Source organism: Haematobia irritans, chromosome 1, assembly GCF_050003625.1.
Source record: "Haematobia irritans isolate KBUSLIRL chromosome 1, ASM5000362v1, whole genome shotgun sequence".
Classification (NCBI taxonomy): Eukaryota; Metazoa; Arthropoda; class Insecta; order Diptera; family Muscidae; genus Haematobia; species Haematobia irritans.
Window position 1 is genome coordinate 141,285,825 of NC_134397.1, and position 27,352 is coordinate 141,313,176.

Below are 27,352 nucleotides of genomic sequence, written 5' to 3' on the forward strand. Positions count from 1 at the left end.
TTACTTTTCTGGTGGTAATGTTGGCGCTGATGTTTCACGTAAAAAGATATTTGCGTCTGATATTCATAAACTGACAAGGTGTGAGAAATATATTCTGGGGGGCGATTTCAACAGCCGTAATCAATTATGGGGCTGCACTAGGGCAAATTGCTGGGGAAACATTATTTATGAGAAACAAAACTCGTATGGTTTTGACATTCTATATCCTAATGATAGTACATACATTCCATCACAATTAAATTGTCAGAGCTCTACTCTTGATATCTTTCTCAGCAACATGATGGAATTCTTGGAGACACCGGTAGTCACGAACGAATTGAGTTCAGACCATCTTCCAGTTAAATTGTGTTTAAATTTTCAATATAGCAATACCCTACTTTCATATCGTGATTTTAAATCTGCCAATTGGCATCGATTCGCTCACTTTGTAAATCAAAATCTTAATCTCCCCACTGTAGAATTGTCGTCAACAGAAATTGTCGATTCAGCTCTTGAACATTTTACTACAGTTTTAAATGAAGCTATCGCTCACAGTGTACCCTGTAGAGTTAAGAAAAATCGTGGTAGAAAATTACCTGAAAATATAAAGCTTCTCATTAGACGTAGAAACCATTTTCGTAGAAGATGGATACGCTATAGAGAAACCAACGATTACAATGAGTTTAAAATAATGAATTTAATTGTAGGAGATGCGATTCAGAGTTTTAGAAACAGATCTTGGAACAATCTGCTATCATCCTTGGATAAAGGATCCCCTCCATTTTGGAACCTAACAAAGATAATACGTAAAAAATCCAAGAATATTCCCACTATAACGCAGGACGACATTCGTTATTCTACCAATGCTGAGAAATGTCAGATTTTAGGAAAGATTTTTTACGAAAATTACTCTTTTTCCTGCAACTTAAGAAGCCCTATTATTGAGGATGTTGTTACAAATCGTTTACAATTATTCGATTCTAACATGGCTCCTGAAAATCACGTCGTCATTTCTTGTAGAAAGATTAATGAAATAATTAAGAGTCTTCGAAAGAAAAAAGCTCCAGGAATTGACGGTATTAATAATATATGCCTGAAAGCTCTACCAAGTAAGGGTATAAAATTCTTAACCTTTTTTATAAATAGCTGTCTTAGGCTCGGATATTTTCCACAGAAATTTAAGGAGGCTAAGGTGATTCCAATTAACAAACCTAATAAGCCACGTGATTCGGCATCTTCTTACCGACCTATCAGTCTATTATCGTCAGTGAGTAAAGTTCTGGAGAGAGTTGTCAAGGACCAGATAGTACAGTTTGTTGACGATAAAAATATTTTGCCTTCGGAGCAATTCGGTTTTCGAAGGGAACACAATACCGTTCATCCCTTAGTTCGAATTAGAAATATTGTCAAGACTAATTTTAATGTACAAAACTCTACAGGCATGCTACTTCTTGATATTAAAGCTGCGTTTGATTCTGTCTGGCATGATGCACTGGTCTATAAGCTGATAAGGTTAGGATTTCCGTCGTCAATAGTGCGGATAATAAGAAGTTTTTTACAATCTAGATCATTTAGAGTACATATCGGTTCTGTGATGTCGGAATTATTTGAAATAAAAGCAGGTTGCCCTCAAGGATCTTGTTTATCCCCAATACTGTATAACATATATACGGCTGATATTCCGAATCTGGAAAATTCTATATTATCCATTTTTGCTGATGACACAGCTATACTATGTTCTGGAAGGCTATCATCAGATATAATATATAATTTACAGAGATCTGTAGATACACTGTTAAATTATTATGCCAAATGGAAAATAGTTGTTAATTCGGACAAATGTCAAGCTATATTTTTTACAAGGAAAAGGAAGGAATGTTTTTTACCCCAAACAAATATAATAAGTCGAATGGGAAAGTAGTGTTAAATACTTAGGGTTAATGCTAGACAAAAGATTGATTTTTAAAGATCATATTGCCTATATTGTCAATAAATGTAATATACTTATAAGAACTCTTTACCCTTTTATTAGCAGAACCTCGGCGTTGAACTTAGAAAACAAAATGTTAATATTTAAATCTATTTTTCAAGCCGTTATTTTCTATGCAGCTCCTGTTTGGGCTTTTAGTGCAAATGTTCATGTAAAAAAATTGCAAGTCGTTCAGAATAAAGTACTTAAATTAATTTACAACCGTCCCAGATTATTCTCAACTGAGGTACTTCACCACGATGCTAATATCGACTTAGTGGCTGACAAAATTAATATAATGACTTCCAATTTCAACGCCAAATGTTCTTTTTCCGAATTTAATCATATAGCTGAGCTGGTCTCGTAATTAGATTTAAGTTAGGATAGGTGTTTTTATTAAAAAAAATAAAAAAAAAATAAAAAAAAATAAAAAAAAATAAAAAAAAAAAATTAAAAAAAAAATATTCATAAAGGTTTTTGTTAAATTTTTTCCTCCATTTAAATCACCAATTAATCCATACATCTTTCATATTATCAGTTTGCTTTATTTAAGTAGAAAAAGGTTAAGCCTTAAGCTCTTTAAAATTATATAGCTAAATTTATATAAATGAATATTGTAACTATTATTAAACAATAAAGAAATTGAATTGAATTGAAAAATTATTCTTTCCTCCCAAACGAAATTTTAGACAAACAAAGTTCGTTTCTTATTTGCTTTTCGTTGAAAGGAAGTGTATTTGGAAGAAAAGTATATACTTTTTGTGATGAACGTTTATTCTTTTCCAGGATGTAAAAACAATTTCAAAAAGACTACCTCAAAAAAGATCTTTTCTAGCTAATTGCATTTTCCCTCACATCTTTCTCACTTCCACGAAGTTTTTTAGTTATTAGCACCTTTTCTGTAATACAAACAATGTAGAAGAAATTATACGATTTTACAAATTCTAAATTTTTATACCCTCCATCATAAAATGGGGGTATATTAACTTTGTCATTCCGTTTGTAACACATCGAAATATTGCTCTAAGACCCCATAAAGTATATATATTCTGGATCGTGGTGAAATTCTGAGTCGATCTAAGCATATCCGTCCGTCCGTCCGTCTGTTGAAATCACGCTAACTTCCGAACGAAACAAGCTATCGACTTGAAACTTGACACAAGTAGTTGCTATCGATGTAGGTCGGATGGTATTGAAAATGGGCCATATCGGTCCACTTTTACGTATAGTCCCCATATAAAGGGACCCTCAGATTTGGCTTGTGGAGCCTCTAAGAGAAGCATATTTCATCCGATCCGGCTGAAATTTGGTACATGGTGTTGGTATATGGTCTCTAACAACCGTGCAAAAATTGGTCCACATCGGTCCATAATTATATATAGCCCCCATATAAACCGATCCCCAGATTTGGCTTGTGGAGCCTCTAAGAGAAGCATATTTGATCCGATCGGGCTGAAATTTGGTACATGGTGTTGGTATATGGTCTCTAACAACCATGAACAAATTGGTCCACATCGGTCCTTAATTATATATAGCCCCCATATAAACCGATCCGCAGATTTGGCTTGTGGAGCCTCAAAGAGAAGCAAATTGGATCCGATCCGGCTGAAATTTGGTACATGGTGTTGGTATATGGTCTCTAACAATCATGCCAAAATTGGTCCACATCGGTCCATAATTATATATAGGCCCCATATAAACCGATCTCCAGATTTGGCTTGCGAAGCCTCAAAGTGAAGCAAATTGCATCCGATCCGGCTGAAATTTGGTACATGGTATTGGTATATGGTCTCTAGCAACCATGCAAAAATTGGTCCACATCGGTCCATAATTATATATAGCGCACATATAAACCGATCCCCAGATTTGGGATGCGGAGCCTCTAAGAGAAGCAAATTTCATCCGATCCGGCTGAAATTTGGTACATGCTATTGGTATATGGTCAAAAGCAACCGTGCAAAAATTGGTCCATATCGGTCCATAATTACATATAGCCCCTATATAAAACGTTCTCCAGATTTGACCTCCGGAGCCTCTTGGAGGAGCAAAATTCATCCGATCCGGTTCAAATTAGGAACGTGGTGTTAGTATATGGTCGCTAACAACCATACCAAAATTGGTCCAATCACACAAAACTTGATCCATATCGGTTCATAATCGTGGTTGCCACTAAAGCCAAAAATAATCTACCAAGATTTTATTTCTATAGAAAATTTTGTCAAAAGTTTATTTCTATAGAAAATTTTGTTAAAATTTTATTTCTGTAGACATTTTTGTCAAAATTTTCTTTCTATAGAAAATTTTGTGAAAATTTTTATTTCTATAGAAAATTTTGTGAAAATTTTATTTCTATAGAAAATTTTGTTAAAATTTTATTTCTGTAGAAAATTTTGTCAAAATTTTATGTCTACTTTGTCAAACTGAATTATATACGTATTGGATCGATCTTTTTTGATTTAATATATACCACGTATGGACTTACATACAATTTAGAAGATGGTGTTAGGAGGTTTTAAGATACCTTGCCATCGGCAAGCGTTACCGCAACTTAACTGCCACTTGTGGGTGGCAGTGTTTAGAAGAAGTTTCTACGCAATCCATGATGGATGGTACATAAGCTTCGGCCTGGCCGAACTTACGGCCGTATATACTTGTTTTTTTTTACCTTTCGCCTGGACGGAGAATCGAACCTCGGACCATGCAATTTGTAAGCCAACACACTATCCACTGAGCTATGTAGCCATTATTGTTATCAATAGACAATTACCCTTATAAGTTATATCTACATAGCATAGCTTGCGGCGCCCACGAGCCGATTAAACAAAGTTTATTTAACAGAAAACTACATATAGTTGGGCACCGTGGAGCAGTGGTTGCTACGTCCAACTTGCATACCAATGGTCATGGGTTAGATCCCTGCTTCGACCAAAGTTTTTTGTTTTTTTACATATATACCAGATATGGTCGGAAGATTCCGAAAAAATGTTCAACATTACATTCTACTAAATATATTAAATTTTTACTATGAATTGCAAAATGTGTCTTATTAAAGACCTTAAATCAGAAAAGAACAGTGTTTGATATAAACGAAATGGACTGTGTTGTTGGTTCAAAAATAACTTTTTTTATTTAAAACGAATTCTTTTGGTGATAAAAGTGTATACTTTTCGAAGCAATTCAAAAACCTGTAACAAAAGAAAAAGGTTTTCGGTACATATATATATCTATCTATATATATATATATATATATATATATATATATATATATATATATATATATATATATATATATATATATATATATATATATATATATATATATATATATATATATATATATATATATATATATATATATATATATATATATATATATATATATATATATATATATATATATATATATATATATATATATATATATATATATATATATATATATATATATATATATATATATATATATATATATATATATATATATATATATATATATATATATATATATATATATATATATATATATATATATATATATATATATATATATATATATATATATATAAAATTTATTTAATGTAATTATGTTTTTTTTTTCACTTGTTAAAAAAAAATCGAAGTTTGAAGGATACAATTGGACTTGAATATTGCAAAAATGTTTTTGGTACCGTAAGAAGTTAATGATGGACGTATTATTGGTAAAATTTACACATTGTATAATTACATTTTATGAAATTCTCAACTACACTGAAAAAAATATTGTCGTGAGGTCATGTCTTTAAAATACGAATGCAAATTTTGCTTAGCATATAAGACGCATTTCTCTAATATAAAGTTTTTTTTTTCTTGTCCAAAAGTCGATAAACTTTTCAATGAAGTCGTATTGTCCTTATAACTAAGTGATTTGACTTAAAAATGGGTATCATAATATGAAAGAAAAAATGTTTGGGCTAAGGTCAACTTGACTTTAATAAGTCTGAAAAATTCTTTAAATTTAATGAAATTGTCTTTAACTTTGTTGTCTTTTTGCATCTTGACTACAAATCAAAAAATCGTTCAAATATAGGACATGTTTTTCAACACTTTATTTTAAAGACGTTTTTCTTGAAACATAGCATAATTTCTACTGGAAGTCGAGTCTTAATTTGGAAAATAAAATTGTCGTTAACTCGCTTTTAAAGGACTTTAATAGCATATGAAGAAAAAACAAGTATATACGTCCGTAAGTTCAACTAGGCCGAATCTTATGTACCCTCCACCATTGATTGCGTAGAAACTTCTACGAAAGACTGTCATCCACAATCGAATTACTTGGGGTTGTGGTATCTTAAAACTTCTTAACATCGTTTTCTAAATTGTGAGTTAGTCCTTACGTGGTATATTTTAAACAAAAAAGGTATGTATAGGTAAGTCTACAAATAATTACAAATCGATGTGGACTTTTGCACGGTACGTAGAGAGCCAGAATTGAAATATGGGGGTCGCTTATATGAGGGCTATATGTAGTTATGAACTTAATATGGACCAATATTTTGTGTGATTGGGGATCGATTTATCTGAGGGCTATATATAACTATAAACCTATATGGACCTAGTAAGGCATGGTTGTTAACGGCCATATACAAGCACACTGTACCAAATTTCAACTGATTCGGATGAAATTTGCTCCTCCAAGAGGCTCCAAACCAAATCTCGGGATCGGTTTATATGGGGGCTATATATGATTATGGACTGATATGGACCACTTTTGGCATGGTTGCTAAATATCAAATACTACCAACACGTACCAAATTTCAACCAGACCGGATGAATTTTGTTTCTGCAAAAGGCACCGGAGGTTAAGATTATGGACTGATATGGACCACTTTTGGCATGGTTGCTAAATATCAAATACTACCAACACGTACCAAATTTCAACCAGACCGGATGAATTTTGTTTCTGCAAAAGGCACCGGAGGTTAAATCTGGGGATCGGTTTAAATGGGGCTATATATAATTAGGGGCTGATATGAACCAATTCCTGCATGGTTGTTGGATACCATATACTAGCATCACGTACCAAATTTCAACCGAATCGGATGAATTTTGCTCTTCCAAGGGGCTCCGGAGGTCAAATCTGGGGATCGGTTTATATGGGGGCTATATATAATTATGGACCGATGTGGACCAATTTTTGCATGGTTGTTAGAGACCATATACTAGCACCATCTACCAAATTTCAGCCGGATCGGATGAAATTTGGTAGATGGCTCCGGAGGTCAAATCTGGGGATCGGTTTATATGGGGGCTATATATATAATTATGTATCGACATGGACCAGTTAGTGCATGATTGTTAGACACAATATATTAACACCATGTACCAACTGTCAGCCGGATCGGATGAAATTTGCTTCTCTTGGAGGTTTATATGGGGGCTATATATAATTATGGATCGATATGGACCAATTTTTGCATGTTTGTTAGAGACCATATACGAACACCATGTACCAAATTTCAGCCGGATCGGATGAAATTTGCTTCTCTTAGATGCTCCGCAATCCAAATCTGGGGATCGGTTTATATGGGGGCTATATATAATTATGAACCAATATGGACCAATATTTGCATGGTTGTTATAGATCATATGCTGACACCATGTACCAAATTTCAGCCGGAGCGGATGAAATTTGCTTTTCTTAGAGACTCCGTAAGCCAAATCTGGCGATCGGTTTATATGGAGGCTATATATAGTTATGGACAGATATGGACCAATTTTTGCATGGTTGTTAGACACGTATGAAATTTGCTTCTCTTGGAGGCTCCGCAAGCCAAATGGGGGGATCGGTTTATATCGGGGGCTATATATAATTATGGACCGATATGGACCAATTTTGGCAGGGTTGTTAGAGACAATATATTAACACCACGTACCAAATTTCAATCGGGTCGGATGAAATTTGCTTCTCTTTAAGGCTCCGGAGGTCAAATCTGGGGATCGGTTTATATGGGGGCTATATATAATTATGGATCGATACGGACCAATTTTTGCATGTTTGTTAGAGACCATATACTAGCACCATGTACCAAATTTTAGCCGGATCGGATGAAATTTTCTTCTCTTAGAGGCTCCGCAAGCCAAATCTGGAGATCGGTTTATTGGGGGCTATATATAATTATGGACCGATGTGCACCAAGTTTTTTATGGTTGTTAAAAACCATATACTAACACCATGTACCAAATTTCAGCCGGATCGGATGAAATTTGCTTCTCTTAGAGGCTCCGCCAGCCAAATCTGGGGATCGGTTTATATGGGGGCTATATATAATTATGGACCGAAGTGGACCAATTTTTGTATGGTTGTTAGAGACCATATACTAGCACCATCTACCAAATTTCAGCCGGATCGAATGAAATTTGCTTCTCTTTAAGGCTCCGGAGGTCAAATCTGGGGATCGGTTTATATGGGGACTATATATAATTATGGACCGATGTGGGCCAATTTTCGCGTGGTTGTTGGAGAACTTATACCAACACCATGTACCAAATTTCAGCCGGATTGGATGAAATTTGCTTCTCTTTGAAGCTCCGCAAACCAAATCTGAGGATCGGTTTATATGGGGGATATATAAAATTATGGACCGATGTGGACCAATTGTTGCATGGTTGAGAGAGACCATATACAAACACCATGTACCAAATTTCAACCGGATCGGATGAATTTTGTTCTCCAAGAGGCTCCGCAAGCCAAATCTGAGCGTCGGTTTATATGGGGGCTATACGTAAAAGTGGTCCGATATGGCCCATTTTCAATACCATCTGACCTACTTCAATAACCCACCGTGATGCAATGGTTAGCATGCCCGCCTTGCATACACAAGGTCGTGGGTTCGATTCCTGCTACGACCGAACACCAAAAAGTTTTTCAGCGGTGGATTATCCCACCTCAGTAATGCTGGTGACATTTCTGATGGTTTTAAAGCGTCTCTAAGTGGTTTCACTGGAATGTGGAACGCCGTTCGGACTCGGCTATAAAAAGGAGGTGCCTTGTCATTGAGCTTAACATGGAATCGGGCAGCACTCAGTGATAAGAGAGAAGTTCACCACTGTGGTATCACAATGTACTGAATAGTCTAAGTGAGCCTGATACATCGGGCTGCCACATAACCTAGCCTAACCTAGCCTACGTCAATAACAACTATTTGTGCCAAGTTTCAAGTCGATAGCTTGTTTCGTTCGGAAGTTAGCGTGATTTCAACAGACGGACGAACATTCTTAGATCGACTCATAGTTTCACCACGACCCAGAATATATATACTTTATGGGGTCTTAGAGCAATATTTCGATGTGTTACAAACGGAATGACAAAGTTAATATAAAAAATTTAATTTGCTGAAGTTTATTATTTTCAATGGGTTGTTTTTAAATACATTTCATTTTATTTTTCCATAGTTATCCTTTCAGTGCACTTAAGTTTTAAAAAATATCCTTTGAGTTTGATTTTAAAATTGATTAGAAATTCATATTCCTTTGAGACAATCCTACTAACATCGCATGGTATTTGATTTTCATCAGCATTATTTAAAAAATTGGAATTAAACTTTTCACTTCCCAATGATTTGATTTCATTGATAGATTTTATTTGGAATTTACCTTCCAATAAAAATGATTTCAATTAGTATTTTATTTTCAGCATAACTTTAATAAAATCCTTTAAAGTCGACAAACAAACAAAAGTAAACCATAAAAGTTTCTGTCGATTGAATACGAGAAGAAGAAAACACTCCAACATTCAAGCAAGAAGAAAGAAATGATGATAATGATGATGATGAATGAACACTATTTACCCAGAAGATTATAGAATACCAAAGGAAACAAATGAGAAAACAACTTTTAGAATTTACAAACAATAAATGATACTTTACTAACGTTTTAGCTATAGGCAAACTCATCTAGAAGAAAATCGAAAGAGTATAACAATATTTAAAAAAAAGTAGGTCTACATAAGTAGAAATGGAAAGAAAAAAATGCTAAAGCAAATGTTAGCTTTGAAAATACCACAGCTGGTCTCTGTGACAAAGTGACAACAATATGTGTGACATATATCTAATTTTAGACATGTACACACATATATGAGTATAGAAAGCTATTCCAGTAAATATATTCTGGAAATTTAAAATTTATATGAATGGTGACAGCTGAGATTTGCACCCTCAAAAAAATCGCTTCTGTAACATATACCCCAAATATATTTTGCTTCAAGCATATATATTTTCAGGATTGGTCCAAACAAAATATTTTCTGTATTTTTCAAGCATATTATGTTTCACCTTAGGGCATGCACTGGTAGTAAAAAATGTTAATGAAAATTTCTTCTTTAGAGCAATCACAAGCCAAATTTGGGGGTCCGTTTATATGGGGGCTATACGTAAAAGTGGACCAATATGGACCAATGTTTGCACGGTTGTTACAGACTATATACTAACACCATATACCAAATTTTAGCCGGATCGGATGAAATTTGCTTCTCTTAGAGCAATCGCAAGCCAAATTTGGGGGTCCGTTTATATGGGGGCTATACGTAAAATAGGTCCGATATGGACCAATTTTTGCATGGTTGTTAGAGACCATATACTGACACCATACACCAAATTTCAGCCGGATCGGATGAAATTTGCTTCTCTTAGAGCAATCGCAAGCCAAGCTTGGGGGTCCGTTTATATGGGGGCTATACGTAAAAGTGGACCGATATGGCCCATTTGCCATGCCATCTGACCTACATCAATAACAACTACTTGTGCCAAGTTTCAAGTTGATAGGTTGTTTCGTTCGGAAGTTAGCGTGATTTCAACAGACGGACGGACGGACATGCTCAGATCGACTCAGAATTTCACCACGACCCAGAATATATATACTTTATGGGGTCTCAGAGCAATAGGTTAGGTTAGGTTAAAGTGGCAGCCCGATTAAGATTCAGGCTCACTTAGACTATTCAGTCCATTGTGATACCACATTAACTAAAAGTACCTATTACATATGGGCACTTCTAGTTTTAACCGCTGAACCTTCTTGATTATTTTTCTTTGTTGAACCAACCAGATTGTTCCAAAAACAGTAGCAGACTGCTTAAGTTAACGTTTTCCAGATCCGCCAGTAATCTGAAGCTATATGCTCCTAAAAGTTGCTTGCGCTTTACACAAAATGCAGGACACTCACACAAGAGGTGTTTAATTGATTCTTTTTCCTCCGCATCATGACAGCTCATACAATAGTCATTATACTTCGCGCCAATAGTTTTTGCAAAATCGCCTATCAGGCAGCGACCCGTTATAGCAGATATCAGGAGTGATATCTGACGTCTCGAGAACATTAGCATATCTAGTGTGCGGTTTAAGTTGAAATGGGGCCATATTTGCTTGGTGTCGTTACAACCCTTGCAATTCTCCCATCGAACATTTGCCATCATAACACCCTTCTCACGTAGCATGAGCTTGCAGGTAGCTAGGGGCATACCAACAAATTCTAGTTCCCCTGGAATATGTAAGGTAGTCCCTAGCCTTGCCAACTCATCCGCTTCGCAGTTCCCCGGTATGTTCCTATGGCCAGGCACCCATATTAGGTGAATATTGTACTGCTCAGCCATCTCATTGAGAGATTTGCGGCAGTCGATGGCCGTTTCTCAGAGCAATATTTCGTTGTGTTACAAACGGAATGGCAAAGTTAATATACCCCCATCCTATGGTGGAGGGTATAAAAATCGCCCTTCATATACAGTACATAAATATTCATGTCGAAATCGAAATTATCAAGTACTCATCGTAGTACTTCAAACTTAATTCATGATTAAATTAAACATTTTAAAGTCTAAACTTGTTGTTGAGAGGAAATGAAATCATTAAATCCATAGTAAATAAAACGGCTTACAAAAAATTATTTAACGGCAAAAACTCAGAGAATTAATTATCAAAACCACAGCAAATGACATTCGCCGCATAAAAAGCTTCCAAATGAATTACCCTGCTGTTTATCCTACATTGTGTGTGACCATGAAAGACTTGGAAATTCCATAGCCAACTGATGAAGTGGTAGGTGATAAAAAACGAAATGAATTGAGCACAAAAAAGCGAAAACCCCATAAAAAGTACATGGAGCAGGTTATTTCGGTCATAAATAATCACATTTAAGTGAAAGTCCACAACATTTCACATAGAAGGAAAAAAATATTCTTCCAATTTAGTGAAGTAGTGTGGTTGTGGTGTGACATTAGCTAAACTTTGGAGTCAAATGATGCAGAGTCAACATTTAAATGGCCACAGAAATTGAAATAAGTTTTCCTAGCATTTGGCCTAGGCGTTAGGTCATAGCCCAAATGTAGGCAAAAAAAATCGTAATCGAAATGCTTGCCTACTTTTAGAAATTTTTATATAGCCATTAATCATACTTTGGGAAGATGCCTTTTAAATCGAACAATAGATCATTGTGCCTGACATCAGCAGCAATATGGTTTTGACTTAAGTATCATTATGTTTTCGTTTTTTTTTTTTGTGGGACAAGGATGGGTTGCGGTCTATTAATTACCATAGTCTTTTTGCCAAATATTATTCTGGTAACAACCAATAAATATATTACGATTTATTCTACGATTTGTCTACGAATATTACAATGATAGCTCCATATACTTAGGAAAGTAGATTATTAAAGTTAGTTTGAGGTTAACGACGATCGAAAAACTTTGTACACCGTATTAATTTAATTAACTTCTCCCACGTTCCCAGTAAATTTTAAATAAATCGAAGAAGTTTAGATTTTTTTGTACTATTTTTTTTTTAAATGACGAATCAAATTTTGAAATCCACGATTTTGTTTTTTTTTTTTTAAGGATTTTGGTATTGATATAAAATAAAGACATGTGAAAGACTGTGAACACATTTTTAAGATCAAATTCTAGGTCGCACTTTTAATACAATGGACTTCAAATTAGGCACAATCATGTGGTGTAGGTCAGAACCCTAATAATTTCGGAAGAAATCGGTTCAGATTTGTATATAGCTCCCATATATATCTTTCGCCCGATAAAGAGTGATACGGTCAAAATTTGGTCAATATAAACTTGGCGTATTTCTTTCAATTTTGCATTTAAAAAACCTGAACACCCCTCATTTTGAAGGTGTGTGTGTGTAGAATGTTGCTCCTATTTTGGAATTCACTCTTCGGTTGTCAAAATGCCGTCCAAGCAAGAAGAGCAGCGTATAAAAATTTTGCTCGCGCATCGCGAAAATCCGAGCTACTCGCACGCAAAGCTGGCAAAATCGCTAAAAGTTGTCAAATCAACCGTTACAAATGTAATTAAAGTGTTTGGGGAACGTTTGTCGACAGCCAGGAAGTCTGGATCGGGGGGAAATCGAAAACCGGAAGCCGCTGAGACGACAAAGAGAGTTGCCGGTAGTTTCAAGCGAAACCCTAACCTCTCTCTCCGAGATGCCGCAAATAAGCTGGGTGTATCGTCTACAACCGTGCATCGAGCCAAAAAACGAGTAATGGACGACGAAACCTACGCCAAAGCCGACTACAAGCAACTTCCGGGACTGGAGTTTTATACGGCAAAAGGAAGGGGAAAGGTAGCAGTTATTTTCAAGCACATAAAACTGTCAAAGTTCGCAAAGAAATATCTGGTTTGGCAAGCCATCTGTACCTGTGGCTTGAAAAGTAGCATTTTCAAGAAATTTACGTGAAAGAGTGTTTGAATAAGCGTCTGCTGCCTTTCCTGAAGAAACACGGTTGTTCCGTACTGTTTTGGCCGGATTTTGCATCTTGCCATTACGGTAAAAAGGCCATGGAGTGGTACGCCGCCAACAAGGTGCAGGTGGTTCCCAAGGACAAGAACCCTCCCAACACGCCAGAGCTCCGCCCAATTGAGAAATACTGGGCTATTGTCCAGCGGAACCTAAAGAAGACCAAAAAACTGCTAAGGACGAGCAGCAGTTCAAGGCAAACTGGCTTTCTGCGGCGAAGAAGGTGGACAAGGTGGCTGTACAAAATCTGATGGCAGGTGTCAAGCGTGAGGCCCGGCAATTCGGATTTGGAAAAGCGAAAGCCTAACTGAATATTTTTCCTGAATTTTATACTAATTGAACTTGAAAAAGAAATTTAATTTGATTTTTAAAATAAACGATTTCACCGATTTACACGCGTTCTCCCGTGACCAAATTTTGACCGTATCAGCGTTTATGCACTTATATGGCCCCAAAAGCCAAAGTTTTACTCTGATTGACATGAAATTTTGCACATAGAGTAAAAAGAAATTCTTACTATGCATGTCGAACTTGGTTGAAATCGGTTCAGATTTTAATATAGCTCCCACATACATCTTTCGCTCGATATGCACTTATATAGACCAAAAGTCAGAGGTTTACTCCGATGTACGTGAAAGTTTGCACATAGAGTATGATTAACAGATTGATTATGCATACCAAATTTGGTTGAAATCGGTTCAGATTTAGATATAGCTCTCGTATATACCTTTTGCGCGATATGCACCCTACGGAAAATGGATGACTACCGTAGTTGACATTACCAGGAGTAAAGCTGTCATTACACGTTGCATTACATTGCGGCGAGTTACAATGTCTAACTTGTAATGACAAAAACAAATACTTCTCGGTAATTTCCGAATTGTTATTCTCAAATTTTTAGGCAGTTGTAGTTAATATAATTATTCACATGATCGAGCACTTACATAAAAAATCAAAAAGAATATGTAATGTAACGGTAATTCTGAAGATTTTTCCGTAAAACTTTTTTATCACAAATATTTCATAATAATTGTGTTTAATGACATTATCATATTATGTTTTAAATAAATGCTTTCTTATACCTCATTGACATTACACTTCCAAAATGCGCTTAAACTAAATTTCAAATGCCATTTGCCTTATAAAAAGAGGGTTAAAATCCACTTTTAGTAGATTTCGAACCTTATGTGAATTGGCTATTGGATATATTATAACGTAATTCACGAATCCAACTCCCTTAAACAACCTACATTTATTTATATTTTAAGTGTGAAATTAATTTGAGTGTAATCTTATTTAGATTATTTATTAGATTTTTTGTTTATTTATACAATATTCGTTTCTATTCAAGTAGTTCTCCTATTACAGCATCCATTGTAATGGGCAATAAAAACCAATATATTCGAAATTTGGTTGCCTGGCTATTTTGTCACTTATTGTCTCATATAATCACCTAATATGTAATGGCTACGAATACACATTAGGTGATTATATGCTTTAAATGCACTACTTATTTTATGGCCGAAGCGATGCCAATTAATAAGTGGTTATTAATTTTTAAATAGGCTTACCTACAAGATTACCGGGTAATGAGAGCTTTTGCTGGGTAAGTTTCAGATTTTCCATATTTATACCCACCATGGTGACGGGGGTATAACAAGTTTTTCGTTCCGTTTGTAACACATCGAAATATCGATTTCCGACTATATAAAGTATATATATTCTTGATCAGGGAGAAATTCTAAGACAATATAAGCATGTTCGTCTGTCTATTGTAATCACGCTACAGCCTTCAATAATGGGGCTATAGCCCTGAAATTTGGCACAGATTCATTTTTTGTTTGCAGGCAGGTCAAGTTCGAAGATGGGATATATCGGTCCAGGTTTTGACATAGCCCCCATATAAACCGACATCCCGATTTGGGGTCTAGGGCTTATAAAAACCGTAGTATTTATACAATTTGCTTGAAATTGGAAATCTAGAGGTATTCTAGGACCATAAAAAATGGAGCATATTGGTCCATGTTTTGGTATAGCCCCCATATAAACCGATCTCCCGATGTTACTTCTTGGGCTTCTAGAAACTGTATTTACTATCCGATTTGCCTACAATTTGAAATCTAAAGGTATTCTAAGACCACAAATATGTGTGGCAAAAATGGGGCGTATCGGCCCATCTTTTGGTATAGCCCCATATAGACCAATCTCCCGATTTTAATTCTTGGGTTTCCAGAAACTGTATTTGCTATCCGAAATTTGAAATTTAGAGGTATTCTAGGACCATACAAAGGTGTGCCGTAAATGGAGCATTTCCATCCAAGTTTCGATATAAAATCTTTGAAAGCGGAAGATGTTTTTCACCACTTTAGTTTAAAGACGATTTTTACTTGAAACATATCAGAAGTTATATTTGAAGTCGAGTCTGAATTTGTAAATTTAAGTTTTCGTTAACATGTTTTTAAACGACTTTAATATAGCACGTGAAGAAAAAACAGAAAAAATTAATAAATTAAAGTTTTTTACCTAGAATCAAGTACGCAAAACTATAATTTAAATGTGATTTCTGACTTAAAAGTATCCTTAGTTCGATTCTCCGCTTCTCTGGCTCGGAATCAATACTAAAATCATTAGTGTAAGGACAAAATCTTTGGAACTGGGTATGCATTACTTTCAGTGCACACTGAAAAAAAGCATGCCCGGTTCCAAAGGTTTTGTCTTTACTTTAAAAAATTTGGTATTGATTCCGAGCCAAAGAAGCAGAGAATACAAGTAAGGATACTTTTAAGACACAATTCTCTTATAAAACAAGTAAGCAGAGTCTAAAGTCGGGCGGGGCCGACTATATTATACCCTTCACCACTATGTAGACCAAAAATTTGTGTTACCATTTCAAATCCTTCAAATTTGTTGGGAGTTATTATGAAGGCTTTTATTAGAAATATTTATATAATTTATATACAATATGGAGACAATTTTTTGTACTTCTATAAAATCTCTAGAATTAAAATTTAAATCGACTGACACCCTAGGATGAAACACAATGTTAGTTACAAAATATGGGAAATATAAAGCTAGAAAAATTTTAATGCAATTGTACGAAATAATATTTACGATTTATCGAACGAGAAATATGTATTCGAGATAAAGGAAAATTTAAGTAATATTTAAAATTTTTGCTACAGTGGCGCTTTTACAAGGATATTGGTTAAATCTCGGCATTATATGTGGTCAGTTGTGGGTTGTGATATATTATTCGGCCTAGTTTCGACCGTTTTGTGGAAAGTGTGGTATTACCGTGTGAAATATGACTACGAAATCCGAACCAATTAGATCAAAAAGCATATTAAATATATTCTCTGTGGAAACTATCGAGTCAACTGAAGGAAACTCCCATTGAAAATGGGTCTAAAATATGAAATATTCTACTCAACTCTGGCGTATATATACAAAATTTAAAGCAAATCTAAATCTGAACCGAGTTCAAACAAATTTGGCACAGTTAAACATACACTGAAAAAAAGTATACCCGGTTCCAAAGATTTTGTCTTTACTTTAGAAATTTTGGTATTGATTCCGAGCCAAAGAAGCGGAGAATACAAGTTAGGATACTTTTAAGACACAATTCTCTTTTAAATTCGGGTTTTGTGTACTTGCTTCAAGGAAGCAAATTTTAATTTTTTGCTTTTTCAGCTTTTTTTCTTCATATGCTATCAAAGTCCTTTAAAAACGAAATAACGACAACTTTATTTTCCAAATTAAGACTCGACTTCCAGTAGAAATTATGCTGTGTTTCAAGTAAAAAACGTCTTTAAAATAAAGTGTTGAAAAACATGTCCTATATTTGAAAGATTTTTTGCTTTGTAGTCAAGATGCAAAAAGACAACAAATTTAAAGACAATTTCATTAAATTTAAAGATTTTTTCTGAATTATTAAAGTCAAGTTGACCTTAGCCCAAACATTTTTTCTTTCATGTTATGATATCCATTTTTAAATCAAATCACTTAATTATAAGGACAATACGACTTCATTGAAAAGTTTATCGACTTTTGGTCAAGGAAAAAACTTTATACTAAAGAAGTGCATCTTTTATGCTAAGCAAAATTTGCATTCGTATTTTAAAGACATGAAATCTTTGACCTCACGACAATATTTTTTTCAGTGTACTATTAAACGCACTCCTTTTGCAAAATTTGAAGCAAATTAGGGTAAAATTCTGGCTTTAGAGGGCATATAAGTGCAAATCGAACCAAAGGTATATATGGGAGCTATATCTAAATCTGAACCAATTTTAACCAAATTTGGCACATTTAACAATATTATTAAACGTACCCCTTGTGCTAAATTTGAAGCAAATCAGAGTAAAATTCTGGCTTTTGAAGCCATATAAGTGCAAATCGGACGAAAGATATATATGGGATCTATATCTAAATCTGAACCGATTTAGCTGATGTTTTGAAGGTTTTACGTGACCGACAAAACATTCAGATGTACAAAATTTGATTCATAAATACGTGAATTATAATCAAATCGGTGATAAATATATATGGCAGCTATATCTAAATCTGAACCGATTTCTTCCAAAATCAATAGCGATTGTCTTTGACCCAAAGAAAGACCCCATGCCAAAATTGAGGACGATAGGACTTAAATTGCGAGCTGTACTTTGTGCACAAAATTACATATACAGACAGACGGACGGACAGACAGACAGACAGACGGACATCGCTAAATCGACTCAGAATTTAATTCTAAGCCGATCGGTATAATAAAAGATGAGTCTATGACTATTATTTCTTGGCGTTACATACAAATGCACAAACTTATTATACCCTGTACCACAGTAGTGGTGAAGGGTATAAATTTGGGTTTTGTGTACTTGGCTCTAGGAAGCAAATTGTAATTTTTCGTTTTTTCAGCTTTTTTTCTTCATATGCTATCAAAGCCCTTTAAAAACGAGTTAACAAAAACTTCAGTTTCCAAATTCAGACTCGACTTCCAGTAGAAATTATGCAATGTTAAAAGTAAAAACGTCTTTAAAATAAAGTGTTGAAAAACATGTCCTATTTTTTGAACGATTTTCTGCTTTGTAGTCAAGATGCAAAAAAACAACAAATTTAAAGACAATTTCATTAATTTTAAAGAATTTTTCTGAATTTTTAAAGTCAAGTTAACTTTACCCCAAAAAATTTGTCTTTCATATTATGATACCCATTTTTAAGTCAAATCACTTAATTATAAGGACAATACGACTTCATTGAAAAGTTTATGGACTTTTGGACAAAGAAAAAACTTTATATTAGGAAAATGCGTCTTTTATGCTAAGCAAAATTTACATTCGTATTTTAAGGACATGAAATTCTTGGCCCTACGACAATATTTTTTTTGGTGCAGGGACAACTTTCAAATTTGGTCACTCTGCCGTCTCTTAAAAGTCGACTATGGGACTATTGTCCCATTATAATAAAATTCTCATAAATGGACACTTTCCAAATTTAGACAAAATTTAGGAGACCGTGAGTGTCTAATGCTGAACGTTTTCACAGTAAATGATTTCACCAGACTTTAGGCCTTTCTTATAATTTTTCAATTTATATTGTCTGGAAATCTCCATTATCTCTTCATCATTCATAAATTGTATAAATTTAATTTAAAATAAAAATAAACTTTAAAGTGAATTTGATTAGCTTTGCGGTATAACTTCATCGCTCTATCCCCATTATTAACCGGAAATCAAAGGACGTTAAAGAGCTGCGACAAAGGAAATGAAACTTCTTTTACTCTCTGTCTCTCTGTGCAACTTTTGAGCAGACGAACTTCTTGTCATTGTTTCTGTTTATTTTGGTTTTGCTTTATTCGTAAACACTCACTTTATTAGGTTTTGACAACTTGACTCAACGATTCATTAGGAGTTTTGTCTTTTCCTTGTTTTATTATTTGTTTTTTAGATTCCTTCACATGGGTTGAGGGTCTTGAAACACAAGGACACACCACTCGATGGCAATCGGAGGAGTATGAATCTCCAATGTTAGGGTCTATTCTGTTTGTGGAGATTTTTGTTTTTTGGTTTATTTTATTTTTATATTTTTTTTTATATTTCAAAGTCTTTAGATTTTTGTAATCTATTTTTTCGCTTTTTTTTCTTGGGGTTTCTTTGTGACGATATATTTGCTTAATGCACACACACACAAGGACAAATTGACGAATATGTGTAGAGCTGATGACTGTGGCACTGTGCTACGTTTGCACTCTTCTGTGGCACACTACTGCTTTGGTTTAGCGAATAAAGCATATATAGCCGACATTTTAGTTTAAAAACAGTGTGCCCTACACACTCACTCGCACACACATGCAATGGGATAACGATAGCGACAACAAGAACAACGTCATCGTCTACATCATCATCGTCATCATTATCACCATCATCATACAATAATCGTCTCCGATTTTTATTTTTTGTTTTTGTATATAAAACTGAATTTGGTCAAAACAACAGCAATACCATCGACAACAATTTCTACAACCCAACAAATTTTGTATGAGAGTACACGTGTATGTGTGTGTGTGTGTGGAGAAAGTGAAACATCGGCTTTCATCGTTTTCACATAGTTTACAAATATTCTCCGAATATATTACCCTACCAGCTATCGGTTGAAAATGCACACCATGTGATGATGTTTTTTTTTTTGCGTTCTTTGCTTTTTGTGCACATCCATATTTGCTCTTAGCCATGCCACTTACAATGAGAAATTTCTCTTTAGGTCATCTGAAAACATTGACTGCACCACAGGCACACACTCACACACAGCCCCACAAGAGGGAAACGGAAATACTCAAAAATTCATCATTGAACGGCCAGCAGTAGTTGTAGTGGCTGCAGCGACGGCGACGGTGGCGGTGGCGGAAACCTCTACTACACATCTCAATCAACGAAATCTTGTGACGAGTGAAGCCTACATTTAGGGGCCATCAGTAGCCGTGCCAAAAATATTTCTTTATGATTTTTACCTTTCACATTGCCCCCCATTGCTGCTGCCACCATTGCGTCTGCAGCTGCTGCTGCTGTTGCTGTTACATGCTACCATTCCTCTATCCCTACTGACTTGTAATGGACTTTCTTTTGTTGTGAATCGGTTCTTTTTCTGGCTATTCAATGTTCGCATTACAAGATACGAAAGACATTCGTTACGACATACAATTCTAGCGAAGCACCCCTCAGCAGTTGTGTGAAAGAGAACGGTATATTGGTAGTCCCTATTTTGGCAAAGTGCCCATTTGTGTATACCCGACGACACAGTTTAATGTTGTAATCCGTTTAAGTGTAACTCAATTTGAGTGAATCCGACTCAAATAGGCTCTTTCTCTCACTGAGAGAGGGAGAGAGAATAATGAGAAATGAGTATGATTTTTGAGGTTTTATTATAGGTGTTGTTGTTGTTGTCAGTTAACCCCATCGAAATAGGGGCAAAGTAAAGTGTATGAGTGTTCTCGTAGGAGAATTTAGGCGAAGTTCATTTTCGAACATCAACATTGAATATTCGGCGATACATACATTGTAACAAACATATATGGCTACATTGAATTTGAATATTTAATTTTTTTCAATTAAATTGTCGACAAGGCGATATAAGAGTTCAAAAAAATTGAATAAAAGATTTATGATGCATTTAATGTGATATTTAGCAAATAATAATACGGAAGATCTGTTACCGGGCAATCTCTCCTGAATTAGTGGTATTGCACACATTTGAAGTGTTTTATAGAAGTGAGAACTATACTTAATATTTAGAAGATTTTTCACCCAATTGAACGGTGTTCACGTGTATACACAGAAAAAAAAAATGCACGGAAATTTTTCCAATTAAAGTCTTAATTGAGTTTTAACAAGTATATACAGCAGTAAGTTCGGCCGGGCCGAATCTTAAATACCCACCACCATGAACCAAATATTAGGATTTCCTTTGAAATTTCAGGAGGGCTTGAGGACTTGAGGACACTTCCCGAAGATACATTTAAAGATTTCACCTATGAGGACTATATCAGATTCTGGATTTATAAGAACCATTTTTGTTTGAGTTTTAGAGGAATCATTAACATCTCTTGTAAGTGTGCAAGAAAATTATAAAATAACGTCTTGATTTGAAATTTTAAATCTGTAGATTTTCACCCGAAAAATAAAATCTGGAAATTTTACATTGAGTTTCAAGCAATTTTCATGATCAGTGCGCCTTCTATACTCACAAGAAGTGAAATTGGTCTATATGGAGGCATTACCAAATGGACCGATAAAAACTTAATCCGATACACGTTTTTGTGAGAGAATATTTACAATTTCAGTCAAATCGGATAAAAACTACGGTTTCTAGAAACCTAAGGTGTTAAATCGGGAAATCGTTCTTATGGGGGCTATACTAAAATACCGACCGATACTAACCGTTTTCGGCACACCTCTTTATGGCCCAAAAATACCTCTAGATTTCCAATTTCAGGCAAATTGGATAAAAACTACGGTTTCTATAAGCCCAAGAAGTAAAATCGGGAGGTCGGTTTATATGGGGACTATACCAAAACATGGACCGACACTCACCATTTTTGGCACACCTCTTCAAGGTCCCAAAATATCTCTAGATTTTCAATTTCGCGCAAATTGGATGAAAACTACGGTTTCTATAAGCGAAAGACCCCAAATCGGGAGGTCGGTTTATATGGGGGCTATACCAAACCATGGACCGACACTCACCATTTTTGGCACACCTCTTCAAGGTCCCAAAATATCTCTAGATTTCCAATTTCGCGCAAATTGGATGAAAACTACGGTTTCTATAAGCGAAAGACCCCAAATCGGGAGGTCGGTTTATATGGGGGCTATACCAAAACATGGACCGACACTCACCATTTTTGGCACACCTCTTCAAGGTCCCAAAATATCTCTAGATTTCCAATTTCGCGCAAATTGGATGAAAACCAAAACATGGCCCGATATAGCCCATCTTCGAACTTGACCTGCGCGCAGACAAAAGACGATTCTGTGCCAAATTTCAGGACGATAGCTCCATTATTGAATGCTGTAGCGTGATTACAACAGACAGCCAGACAGACAGACAGACGGACAGACGGACAGACGGACATGCTTATATCGTCTTAGAATTTCTCCCTGATCAAGAATATATATACTTTATATAGTCGGAAATCGATATTTCGATGCGTTACAAACGGAATGACAAACTTATTATACCCCGTCACCATTCTATGGTGGTGGGTATAAAAAATATTCAATTAAAAATTTAATTTATTCAACAAATTTTTTTATTGAAACATAAATCAATCACAAAAATTAATAGTATCAATTATTTTTTTAATTGACTTCCAATTAATTTTTTAATTGATACTATAATTTTTGTGATTTAAGACATTTCAATTAAAAAATTAATTGGATAAATTAATTTCGTGACGAATCAAAAAAAAAAAACAAGTATATACGGCCGTAAGTTCGGCCAGGCCGAAGCTTATGTACCCTCCACCATGGATTGCGTAGAAACTTCTACTGAAGAGTAACATCCACAATCGAATTACTTGGGTTGCGGTAACACTTGCCGTTGGAAGGTATCTTAAAACTTCCTAACACCGTATTAAACTAAAAAAGGCCGATTAAATATGTATATAATTAAGTTTAAAGTTTCTATAGAAATAAAATTTTGACAACATTTTATATAGAAGTAAAATTTGGAAAAAATTTTCTAAAAAAAATAAAATTTGGAAAAAAATTTCTATAGAAATAAAATTTTGAGAAAATTTTCTATAGAAATAATATTTTGACAAAATTTTCTATAGAAATAAAATTTTGACAAAATGTTCTATAGAAATAACATTTTGACAATGTTTTCTATAAAAATAACATTTTGACAATGTTTTCTATAAAAATAAAATTTTGGTAGATTATTTTTGGCTCGAGTGGCAACCATGGTTATGAACCGATATGGACCAATTTTTGTGTGATTGGGGATCAGCTATATATAAATATAGACCGATATGGACCAATTTTGGCATGGTCATTAGGGAACATATACCAACACCATGTACCAAATTTCAGCCGGATCGGATGAAATTTGCTTTTCTTAGAGGCTCCGCAAGCCAAATCGGAGGATGGGTTTATATGGGGGCTATATATAATTATGGACCGATATGGACCAATTCTTGCGTGGTTGTTAGAGACAATATACTAACACCACGTACCAAATTTCAACCGGATCGGATGAATTTTGCTCCTCTAAGAGGCTCCGAAGGTCAAATCTGGGGATCGGCTTATATGCGGGCTATATATAATTATGGACCGATATGGACCAATTCTTGCGTGGTTGTTAGAGACAATATACTAACACCACGTACCAAATTTCAACCGGATCGGATGAATTTTGCTCCTTAAGAGGCTCCGCAACCCAAATCTGGGTATCGGTTTATATGTGCGCTCTATATAATTATGGACCGATGTGGACCAATTTTTGCACGGTTGTTAGAGACCATATACCAACACCATGTACCAAATTTCAGCCGGATCGGATGAAATATGCTTCTCTTAGAGGCTCCACAAGCCAAATCTGGGGATTGGTTTATATGGGGGCTATATATAATTAAGGACCGATATGGACCAATTTTTTCATGGTTGTTAGAGACCATATACCAACACCAAGTACCAAATTTCAGCCGGATCGGATGAAATATGCTTCTGTTAGAGGCTCCACAAGCCAAATCTGAGGGTCCCTTTATATGGGGGCTATACGTAAAAGATGACCGATATGGTTAAAATGGTCATGATTTTGCGCCAATGATTTTCTTCTTTACTTTTAGTTAATTTTTTATACCCTCCACCATAGGATGGGGGGTATATTAACTTTGTCATTCCGTTTGTAACACATCGAAATATTGCTCTAAGACCCCATAAAGTATATATATTCTGGGTCGTGGTGAAATTCTGAGTCGATCTGAGCATGTCCGTCCGTCCGTCTGTTACAATAACGCTAACTTCCGTACGAAACATGCTATAGACTTGAAACTTGGAATAAGTAGTTGTCATTGATGTAGGTCGGATGGTATTGCAAATAGGCCATATCGGACCACTTTTACGTATAGCCCCCATATAAACCGACACTAAGATTGCGGAGTTTGCGAAGCCTCTTGGAGGAGCAAAATTCACCCGATCCGGTTGACATTTGGTACATGGCGTTTGTATATGGTCTCTATGAACCACGTAAAAATTGGTCCACATCGGTCCATAATTCTATATATCCCCCATATAAACCGATGCCCGATTTGACTTGCGGAGCCTTTAAAAGAAGACAATTTCATCCGATCCCGCTGAAATTTGGTACATGGTGTAAGTATATGGTCTCTATCAACCATGCAAAAATTGGTCCACATCGGTCCATAAATATATATATCCCCATATAAACCGATCCCCAGATTTGACCTCCGGAGCCTCATGGATGAGCAAAATTCATCCGATTTGGTAGAAATTTGGTACGTGGTGTTAGTATATGGTCTCTAACAACCATGCAGGTATTGGTCCATATCGGTCCATAATTATATGTAGCCCCCATTTAAATCGATCCCCAGATTTGACCTCCGGAGCCTTGGAGGAGCAAAATTCATCCGATCCGGTTGAAATTAGGTATGTAGTGAAATTTGGATCTAGTATATGGCCGCTAACAACCATGCCAAAATTGGTCCATATAGGTCTATAGTTATATATAGCCGATCCCCAAAAATAATCTAACATACCAAAATTTTATTTCTACAGAAAATTTTTCCACAATTTTATTACTATAGAAAATTTTTTCAAAATTTTGTTACTATGGCAAATTTTGTCAAAATGTTACTACTATAGAAAATTTTTTCAAGATTTTATTTCTATAGAAAATTTTGTCAAAATTTTATTGCTATAGAAAATTTTGTGAAAATTTTATTTCTATAGACAATTTTGTCAAGCTGAATTATATACGTATTTAATCGGCCTTTTTTGTATGTGTTATTTTCGTATTTAATCGGCAATTTTTGTTTAATATATACCCCGTATGGACTAACTTACAACTGCGAAGACGGTGTTAAGAAGTTTTAAGATGCCTTGCCATCGCCAAGTGTTACCGCAACCCAAATAATTCGATTGTGGATGACAGTCTTTATTACATGGTGGAGGGTACATAAGATTCGGTGTGGCCGAACTTACGACCGTATATACTTGTTGTTTAATTGATACTATCATTTTTGTGATTGAAGACACTTCAATTAAAAAATAAATTGGATCAATTAATTTCGTGAAATAAATTTTGTGTGTATATATGGGAGCTGATGCTGGGACGACCCGATTTGTTTGATATCGTCATGAATTTCGCAACTATTTTCATATCCATATACAGAAAAAAATATCACCAAAATATTTCCAATTAAAAAGTTGATTAATGTTTAAACATTTTTCAATTAATAAATTAATTGATACAATTAACTTATTAATTAAGATAGAAGCATTAAGTTAATAATGTCTATGAATGAACACATTTAAATTTTTAATTAGTAAATTAATTGATTTAATTATATTTTTAATCAAACTTGGAAGACTAAATCAGTTAACACAAGTAAGAAAAATCCACATTTTCGATACCATATCAAATCGACCAAATGTGTTGGATGCTATATATAAAGTTTATGTTTCCATATACATATATTTAAATCTGACTCGATCTAGACAAAATTTGTTAGACTTCTGTAGACTTAGAATTTTAATCGGCTAATGCCCTGGGGTGGAACAAAATGTTAGTAAAAAATATGGGAAACTGAAGCATTTTTTAGGAAACTATGCAAAAGTGTATTTATGATTTATCGGTCGATAGATATGTATTAGAAGTTTGGGAAAATTGGAATAATTTTTACAAGTTTTCGACTTATGACGTTTTTACAAGGAGCTACATATAAATCTGAACCGATTTCAACCAAATTTGGTATGCATAGTTACAATATTATTTCTAATCCCTGTGCAAAATTTCACGTAAATCGGGTTACAACTTTGACCTCTGTTGTCATATGAGTGCATATCGGACGATAGATATATATGGGAGCTATATCTAAATCTGAACCGATTTCAACCAAAATTGGCATGTATATCGAGTACATTAATTATATTCCCTGTGCAAATTTTAAAGCAAATCAGGGCAAACTTCTAGCTTCTTGGGTCATATAAGTTCATATCGGGAGAAAGATATATATGGGAGCTACATCTAAAGTTGAACCGATTTCTTCCAAAATCAATAGGGGTCTATTCTGACTCAAAACACATACTTGTGCCAATTTTGAAGTCGATTGGAATTAAATTGAGACCTAGACTTTGATCACAAAAATGTGGTCACAGACAGACGGACATGGCTAGATCGACTCAGAGGCCGGCCCTAAGCAATATAGCCAAAGACACCATATCTCGTCTCCTTCGAGGTGTTGCACACATATGCACTAACTTATAATACTCTGTACCACAGTGTGGCGCAGGGTATAAAAAGTGATGGACATTTTTTAACTTATAAATAAAAATTTATTTCAAAGAAGCAATTTTTTAATCCAATCAAAAACACAAATTCAGATAAGGAAGTAATT

At 34.9% G+C, this 27,352-nt stretch overlaps 1 protein-coding gene across 6 annotated transcripts in view; it reads right to left on the reverse strand.

Moving 5' to 3' along the window:
• The window catches only part of cpx (synaptic transmission protein complexin), a 1,078,564-nt gene that overhangs the window by 975,157 nt on the left and 76,055 nt on the right, over positions 1 to 27,352 (reverse strand). For 2 of the 6 annotated variants that reach the window (XM_075291798.1, XM_075291797.1), the window contains exon 1: positions 19,588 to 19,986. The exons of 2 other annotated variants lie outside the window; for them this stretch is intronic. The gene's annotated coding sequence lies outside the window, so the exon portion shown is untranslated. Of the gene's footprint in view, positions 1 to 19,587; positions 19,987 to 27,352 lie in introns of those variants that run through there. 2 more of the 6 variants (XM_075291795.1, XM_075291792.1) reach the window with 1 other exon arrangement.